The 9,435-nt window shown below is 36.2% G+C and overlaps 1 pseudogene; it reads left to right on the forward strand.

The window, feature by feature from the left end:
- Positions 1 to 1,301: 1,301 nt before the first annotated feature.
- LOC125929943 (60S ribosomal protein L9-like) lies at positions 1,302 to 1,915 on the forward strand (annotated as a pseudogene).
- The last annotated feature ends 7,520 nt before the right edge of the window (positions 1,916 to 9,435 follow it).

A 9,435-nucleotide genomic window follows, 5' to 3' on the forward strand; every position in this document is an offset into this window, starting at 1 on the left:
GGAAATCAGAGTGTATAGGTACAGATACAAATAAGTGAAGAGGTCAGATCATAGCAGCTTGGTGCATTCTCTTCTGATTGCTTTCTTTTCTGCTTTTCGCTTCTCTCTTTCTCTCCTTCTCCCTCTGCCCTGCCCCCCATTCATGCATGTACTCTCTCTCTGAGAAGGAAAAAAAAATAGGCTCCAAAGTCATAGGACTGCAAGGTGGTGGCCTGGATTACACTTCAGGTCTGATTTTGAACTGATAACCACACAGCTTAAATTTTCATTTTAAGTACCTGCATTCACATAGTTAATTGAAGTTTAACTTTTATTTTTTTAAATAAAAGTGATTACAGAGTTAAGTTTCCTCTATCTTCTACCTGAGTAATTATTTCAACTGCAATATGTAACTTTTCATATCAACTAATTTCATTTCTTTCTAATGTTCCAGGTCATCACTCTGGACTACTGAGTTTTTATGATAGTTGTTTCTGTCATTGATCACCTGAGCCTTACCTTTGTCAACACATTCATTAGCCTGCTCTTTGTCATTTGTAAATTTAAGTGTTCCAATGAAGTCTTAATGTAAATCACCAATCTCTTTAACGTGCTAATTCATTCTTTGAAAATAGTATATAAACGTGATAGATGGGACACCTGGGTGGCTCAGTTGGTTAAGCATCTGACTCTTGATTTTGGCTCAGGTCCTGATATCTTAGTTTGTGAGTCAAGCCCCACATCAGGGTCTGTGCTGACACTGTGGAGTCTGCTTGGGATTCTCTCTCCCTCTCTCTCTGACCCTCTCCTGCTCTCTCTCTCTCTCAAAAATAAATAAGCTAAAAAAATAATAAAAGTGATAGAATTATAGGAGCTTCTTTGAATAATGCAAGAGGCCTTGTATAACTAAATAGAATGAATAGAGTAGAATAGCTAAATAGAGTGAATTTGAGGTATAGATGAATCAGGAAATAATACCCAAATTGAGTGTAGATCACTCCTCTCTGATAATTTCTTCAGCAAAATGGTTTCAGGTTTCAGATTTCAGGTTTAACGTTACAAGACTTTTTAGGTTTCCTCCACACATGTTAGTTAGCTTTGGTCTCTAACAGCTGCCAAATAATGATCTTAACTAGTTCCATGACTGTAATTAATATTTACCTATATGCTGATGACTCCCAGATTCTATCTTCAGTCCAGATCTCTTCTCTGAGCTTTAGTCACATATATTCAGCTGTTTTTCTGACATCATCCCTGGGGGCAATTAAAATATAATACATTCAAAACAGATCATTTGAGCTTTTTGCCACATCTACTGTGAGATGAAGAACATTCTCAGCAATCAGACTGTTGACATTCCAGAAAATGTAACATCACTTTGAAAGGATGCACGATTATTTTCAAGGACCTGGGAGGAACTCTGTGGAGGGACTTCCATCACATCAATGTAGAATTCAGTCTCCTTGGAATGAAAAGAGACTACACTTTGACAAACAGTGGGGAAATAGAAAGGCCCTGATGACTGTTCACATTATCTGTAGTCATATACAACATGATCAAGGGGATCACAGTGGCTTCTTTTACAGGATGAGATTTGTGCCACCTCCCATCAACCTTGTTATTTAGAATGGATCTCTCATTGAAATTAAATGTTTCTTGGTTGAAAAATATACTCACAGGGTTCAGATGATGTGGGGCATTGCTTATTCAGTATTTCAAGTCCAGACAGATGAATTATTCTTAAAGAAAATGACATTAAACTTGTATCAAATTCAGCTGCTTTGATTCAGCAAGACACAACAGTTAAAAACACGACTGTTAGAAAAAATTTGGATGGTCACTATATCTCTGAAAAAGGAAAAGTTTATTTAGCAGGGTAATGAATAAGGTTTAAAAGTTGTCCAATATGGAAACAGAAAAATGCTGGATGATTCCTAAGACCTATTTGTGATATTTTAAAGATGAGTGAAAGACCTCTAATAAAAAAAAAAAAAAAAACAGCACAAAAAAATAGATCAGCTGATTTCCCTCTCCACCTACCAGATATCTTCCATTTTTTATACTGGCACCATCACTTGCTGTAGACAAAAATCATTCTTAATTCCTTTCTTTTTAAGTTATATGTGCTCAAAATACACATTTTTTTAGTTCTTCTTCCAAAATACATGTCTATACAATACATTCTTTGTCCTGCCTCTCCCTAGTCCAACCCCTACCCATCTCTATTCCTAGAAGTCTTCTAATTAATGAGTGTTTTTCTATTTCTTCCTTTTATTTTCCCACAAAACAAATCTTTTTGAAAGATCATTCATGATCATAACACTTGTCCATTTAAAACCTCTCAATAGCTTTCTGTTGTGCTAGGATGCAATTGAAAAACTCCTTATCCTGGTCTATAAGATGCTGAGTGATTTGACTCCTGTCTGGGTTTCTACCCTTCATGTTTCCCCTCGCTTTTTCTTCAGCTGAGGTGTTCTTTGTCTTCTTTGGAGACATGGAGATTTCTAACTTTAGAGTCTTTGTATCCACTCTCAGCTCTGCCTGAGCAATTTTCTTATGATTCTTCTTATTCTTTAGATCTCAGATGAAATGTCACAAACTGAGAGAGGTGTTTCCTGACTATCCTGTCTGGAAGATTTCCCACTTTGAACTTCTGTTTTCCCTATCTAAACATCTGCTTATTTCTCCTACATTACCTCCTATAGCCTTTGGGTATCTTGTTTATCCATGTGTTTCATTGCTTGTTTGTGTCTCACCAATTTCTCATATTTTGTGACTGAAACCCAACTGCCTGTCACATTAGATTATTAATAAATAATGTCTGAATGAATGGATGAATATGCTGTGTTTCTTCCTTGAGGAAGCGATAATTCACTTTCAGAATTTATGAATCCATTAGTTTCCATCTAGAGTTAATTGATATTTAGGTTACAGGTGATAATTGCCTTCTTAACACTTTTGTATTCTCTACTTTTAGCATGAAAGAATTCTGTTTTAAGCGATTTCTAGTGCCCTTTGGAATATCAAACTTCTAAATCTTTTTGTTGTTGTTGTTGTTGTTTGCCTTCTTTCTCCCTGAATAATTCCAATGGATATTTATCGGGAAAACACTTAGCTGTATACCCCCAGCTGTTTCCATTTTTGCTCAGGTTCTTTTCCAGTTTTAACCACCTCTGAACAACTTTAACACCGCACAAATCAAAATGCAAATTTTCAAAGCAAAAGAGGTTTCTTTATCCTCCTTCCACCATTTGCACAGCCTGTCTACATAAATTTGCAGAAGGTAGTAAAGATAAGACAAAAAAATTATTTTGAGTCAGGGGGAAAAGGGTTTAATCCAAACAGCTCATCTCAAGTGACTAAAATCACAGCATGAGTCAGTGCATTTATTAGGATGCTGCATAACCAGCTGAAATAGATCATATATTTACATCACCAACCTTGCCTTTGGCAAATAAACATGGCCATAGCCACTAAACTTTAATTTTAGAGATGTCATTTCTAAACTTTCAGTGATCTTTAACACAAATTCCAGAATCCCACAGAAAGACATGATCAGAAGTCGTATCATGTTATACTGCAGACTTACGCAATAAAAGTCATTAAAATTAAATGGTCTTTGGAGACTTAATGAATTGATGCATAAAATTTTTACTTGGCTATCCTTCTGTATAGTAGAAAATATTAGCAGTGTTTCCTTTCATATTCTGCACTGTAGTCTGGTGGGCCAAGTGGGCAATCAGAGCCCACTGTTGGTCAATATACTGGCCCATTACCCCATGTTATACTTAACTAGAGTTAGAAAACATGCTTACTTTCACTATCTCATTTAACCTTTGATTCATCAACAGATACTCAAGGACATAAAACCTTGTATTAGGGTTCTCCAGAGAAATAGAACCCATTATGTGTGTGTGTATAATTGAATATGATATATAATTATATACATAAATTAATATAGTATTGAATATTATTGAATATATATTGACTATATTTATGTATATATTGATATATTGGCCCCAGAAAAGGGAAGAGTAAATTGTAAACTGAGGAAAATGAAAATGAAAGTTGCCATTCCCATTGCCAGAGGGGAGCTGGCTCAGGAAAGACAGAAATTGCAGGATAAATCCATTCTCTTTGTTCTTCCCTTCTCTTCTGCTCAGTACACACTATAATAATTCTAGCAATAGAAACACCGAATGTATTTTCAGGAATTCTAAAACAAGAATATTTGTTTCTCACTTTTCTAGCTACATATTAGAAAAATTTCAATGTTCCCCTGAAGGGAATGTCATTTACAACATGTGGCTACCCAGGTAGAATGTAAGGCAGTAGCATAACCAGTTGAGAAAGGGCAAAGGCAGACTTCTCATTTTCCACAGGACTTTCTAGTTTTCCTTTAAGCCCCAGAGAAGGAGGCTGCAGATAGCTGGGAAACGGTCTGACCTGCCACCTCACACCAAAGAATTTCCAGTTGGTAAAAGAGCCCTAGAGAAGGGGAAGGAAAGGGAGCAGTGATGTCTCTGCAGTATCCACAATGCCATAGGCTGTGGAGGGGGTGCCCTTTTGGGGTCTGAAGACCACTGAATGTACCACATGGCATCGTAGTAGCCTGTGTAGCCAGAGTAGGGAAGAGCATCATTAGTCTGACAAATCAGGTAACAGGTTATAGGTTTCACTTACTATAGACATCAGGAGCTGTTGTCAGCTGGGCATTAGGGCAAGAGATACTGCACTGGGGCCCAGGATATTTCCCAAGAATCTATATGCAAGGAAATTAAAATCAGAGTAGTGGACAATATCATCTCTGCAGGGTATGTAGTATGAGAAAAGGGAGGCATAGAAAAGAACTCTGAATTTTGAATCAAAAGTACCAAAAAAAAAAGAGTATTCTGAATAAGGAGTGCCCAAATGTATTGACTTCTACTGACTAATGATGAAAAATCTCCATTGGACTTGAAATTTGGAAGTTATTAGTGACCACAATAAAAACAGATTTTGTTAAGGGATGAATCAAAGACAGAATGGAGGAAGCAGTGAGTAAGTGAGAAAGTGAAGGATGGATAAGAAAGTATAGTTAGCAGTTATATAGTCCTTTCAGTAAATCTGACAATAAATGGGAGAGAAATCAGGTAATTCTTGGAGAAGAAAGTAGAGTAAGACAAGGTTGTTTTTTATTTGTTAAATCATTTGTTTGTTTTAAGGAAGAAACTTGAGGATATTTCACTGTTTGGGAGAAGAAACCAGAACATTGGGAGAGTAGATAGTATTCCCCATAGATGCTGTGATGAGCAAGAAAGGCATCATGGCCTTTGTTTTACAAATAAAAAAACCTGAGACTTACTTTACACTGACTGGCTTGTTGAAGGTCTCACAGGTAGATGAGCAATTTTGTCAAGAAGCAAGGCATTTTTATTCATAGTCTTTTTCTCTTCTTTCATTATATTGAATATCTTCATATGCTTTATATTGAATAGCTTCACATGCATAATATTGAATAGCTTCATATGCACACTAGTGGATGCTGTGACTACTTTAATGACCTCTAATATTCCATTCCACGTACATTGTTGAATCCATACTACTGAGGATTACAATGTAGTCTTTAGTAGTCCAGGAGTTTGATAAACTTCTGAAGTTTTTGTGATCTTTGCATGTGAGGGAGTCATAGTTACAACTTGCTGCTGTTTGTGAATTTCTTGGTGCGTTTTTTTTTTCCCAAGCACAGAAGGCTAAAGTTTTGTCCTAACGGAAAAGAGGATCCTCAAATGAGGGAATATGAAACACTTCTAATCTTGGGCGATGGGTGGAAAGAGATGAATGATTTTTCCACTTCATAGTGCTGGGTCAACTAAAGAGCAAAATGCTTTACCCTTTTCATGAGTTTGAGGGAAACTACAGTGCAGTCTTTTAAAAAATTAATTAATTAATTAATTAATTTACGAAAAAGAGAGAGAGAGAGGTAGAGAGAGAGAGTAAATGGGGGAGGCGGAGAGGGAGGGAGACAGAGGATCTGAAGCTGACTGGTGCTGTCAGCACAGAGCCTGACATGGAGCTGGAACTCACAAACCATGAGATCATGACCTCAGCTGAAGTTGGATGCTTAACCAACTGAGCCACCCAGGCACCCCTAGTGTAGTCTTTTCTACATGTGAGGGAATTGGAAGGAGAATGGGGTTAAACAGTGATTGAACAATTAATATGTGTTTAAACTTATTTATACTTGAAATTATCTTTTTAAAAGATTTCAATCCAAGTTTGTTAACATATAGTGTAGTAATAGTTCCAGGAAAAGACTTCAGTGATTCATCACTTACATATAACACCCAGTGTTCATCTCAACAAGTTCCCTCCTTAATGCCCATCACCAATTTAGCCCATTCCCCCACCCAAATCCCCTCCAGTAACCCTCAGTTTGTTCTCTGTATTTAAGAGTCTTTTATGGTTTGCCTCCATTTCTGTTTTCATCTTATTTTTCCTTCCCTTCCCGTATGTTCATCTGTTTTGTTTCTTAAATTCCACATATGTGTGAAATCATATGATATTTGTCTTTCTCTGACTGACTTATTTCACTTAGCATTATACACTGTACATCCATCCATGTTGTTGCAAATGGCAAGATTACATTCTTTTTGATCTCTGAGTAATATTCCATTGCATGTGTGTTTGTGTGTGTGTGTATATATATGTGTGTGTGTTTGTGTGTGTGTGTATATACATATATATATATATATATATATATATGTATGTATATATATGACACATCTTTATCCATTCATCAGTCGATGGACATTTGGGTTCTTCCCATAATTTGGCTATTGTCAATAGTGCTGCTACAAACATTGGGGTGTATGTTCCCCTTCAAATTGGCATTTTTGTATCCTTTGAATAAATACCTAGCAGTGCAATTGCTGGGTCATAGGGTAGTTCTATTTTTAATTTTTTGAGAAACCTCCACACTGTTTTCCAGAGTGGCTGCACCAGTTTACATTCCCACCAACAGTGCAGAAGTGTTCCCCTTTCTCTGCATCCTCGCCAACATCTGTTGTTTCCTGAGTTGTTAATTTTGTTTGGCACCAATTTTAATATAAACAGCTAATAATAGCTAATATTTATTAAGTTCTGGCTATGTGCCAGTCACATTAGGGTGATAGCACTTAAATATTTCATTGGATCCTTATAATTTTCTTAGGTATGATATGTTTCCTTCGCATTAGGAGTAGAGACTGATTTAAGATCCTCACTTCACCACTTGTAAGTTATGTGACTTTTGGTTAGTTATTTAACCTCTTGTGCTTCAGGATTCTTATTCATGAAATTTGAATGATAAAGATAAACCCTTTTCCAGGGGTCATTATTAGGAGTGAATGAGTTAATATTTATAAAGTGTTTAGAATATCATATTGAGAAATATCTAAGCGTTTGTAAAAAAATAAATATCTAATTTTAAAGCACATATTCTTTTCATTCTACCAGCCCAGAACTACATATCAGTTTCCCAACTCTCTTGTTGGAACTCGTAATGTATTTTCCCAGAGCAAAATAAGGAATTATCATTCTCATAATAGTGTAATTCAAATAAGTCATAGATTAAATACAATTTTGTGGACTATCTAAGAAACTAAATGACCATGCATGATAGTAGCGTCTGGAATATATCTTCTTATAGAAGCAAAAACAAGTATCAAAAAAAAAATATTTCTTGTGGAATGGGTTGGAGCTTACTTGTTGATTCAGTCAAGGAAATGGGAAAGAAGATGAATTATCAGTGAAGTACATTCTCCATTCCTCTTCACCTGGTTCAGTTCAATTATTTAATAGCTGGAAATACACCTAGGAATCACAGCAGAAGTTTATTTGAATGTTCAAGTGAAAGAGCAGGGGTGGAAAGATTGACTTCTGCCCCATGAAATTTTTCACTGTAATCTTCACTGAATTCTACATTCAGTGGTTTCTGAGTAACTTCAGTCATTTGAACTTACATTACACTATTGTTTTGGGATGTGGGGGGTTGTTTTGTTTTGTTTTGTTTGGACTGCTGACAACATCCATTTTCCATAAAACCCAAAGATTCTACTGCTGTAGTTAAGTTTGTAAGTGGTTTTTGCTATTCATGTTTTCCTTACCAGTTGAGTTCTTACATGTGAAAATGCTTTGAAAAATAAAAAGGACTATAAAACATAATATTTACTTTTATTATAGTGTTGTTCTTTTCTATGTTTGAGAATTCTACTGGGATAAGAGGTACTGAATTTACTCTGAATTACTCTGAAAGTAGGAATCAGCTTGAGAAATTACTGAGCCTTAAGAAATGCTATGGTTTTCCTCCATCTGAATTATCTGTTTCAACTGAGGGTGCTATGAAGGTCAGGAAAAGAGAGAAGAGAGACTAACTGGTTAAGATAAGCAGAACTTCAAATGAATTAAGTATGCTTTTATCTTCTGAAAAATCTCTGAAGTGCCCAACACATGTTCAATAACTCCAAATAATAATTCCTAAATATATGACTTGGTATTATACAGATGAGTAAACATACATCATTTTTTCCACTGACATACTGAATAGAATAATTTCATTAAAAATAAATTCCATCATATATAAACTTTATACACCATTGCCCAAGAATAAGAACACATTAACAACTTTAATGAGTTAGTCATATTCATGAATTATTTTCATGAATATATGTATTTTAAATTTCTGCACATATGCGTTCTCTCTAAACAAAATATAGTAAGTTCTTAACAGTTTACTGTGTATGTAAGTATACTTGGGGTGAATTAGGGCAGTATGTTGTTACCTTCTGTTTGTGCTTCTAGTTTACTCTCCATCCTGAGAGGGGAGAGTGATGTAGGGGCATTTATTTCCCAAAGTATCTCTGTGTTCATGGGTGATGTGCTGACTACTCCTCTTTAGGAAAGGGTGACTTCCATTAGGCGGCCCTTTCCATATAGCTATGCTTTTTAGGTTCCAGTAATATCTTGCTCCCGTTGCCTATTTAGACCCATACAGTAGCACTTTTTTCTCTATTATTACTCGCCTCAATGAATTACACTAACGATAATGTCTTAAAATCTTGAGACACTCTTGGAAGGAATTCCTTTATTAAAATATCAAATTACCCCATTTGAGTGATGTGTCTGTTTCCTGACTGATCTGTTATAGTGTAGGGGATGGATTTCCCAGAGTACTGAGTTTAGGGGTAAAATTTTCTTTTTTTTTTTTTTTTATTTTTTTTTCAACTTTTTAAAATTTATTTTTGGGGCAGAGAGAGACAGAGCATGAACGGGGGAGGGGCAGAGAGAGAGGGAGACACAGAATCGGAAATAGGCTCCAGGCTCCGAGCCATCAGCCCAGAGCCTGACGCGGGGCTCGAACTCACGGACCGCGAGATCGTGACCTGGCTGAAGTCAGACGCTTAACCGACTGCGCCACCCAGGCGCCCCAATAGGGGT

This window comes from Panthera uncia, chromosome A2 (genome assembly GCF_023721935.1).
Source record: "Panthera uncia isolate 11264 chromosome A2, Puncia_PCG_1.0, whole genome shotgun sequence".
NCBI lineage: Eukaryota > Metazoa > Chordata > Mammalia > Carnivora > Felidae > Panthera > Panthera uncia.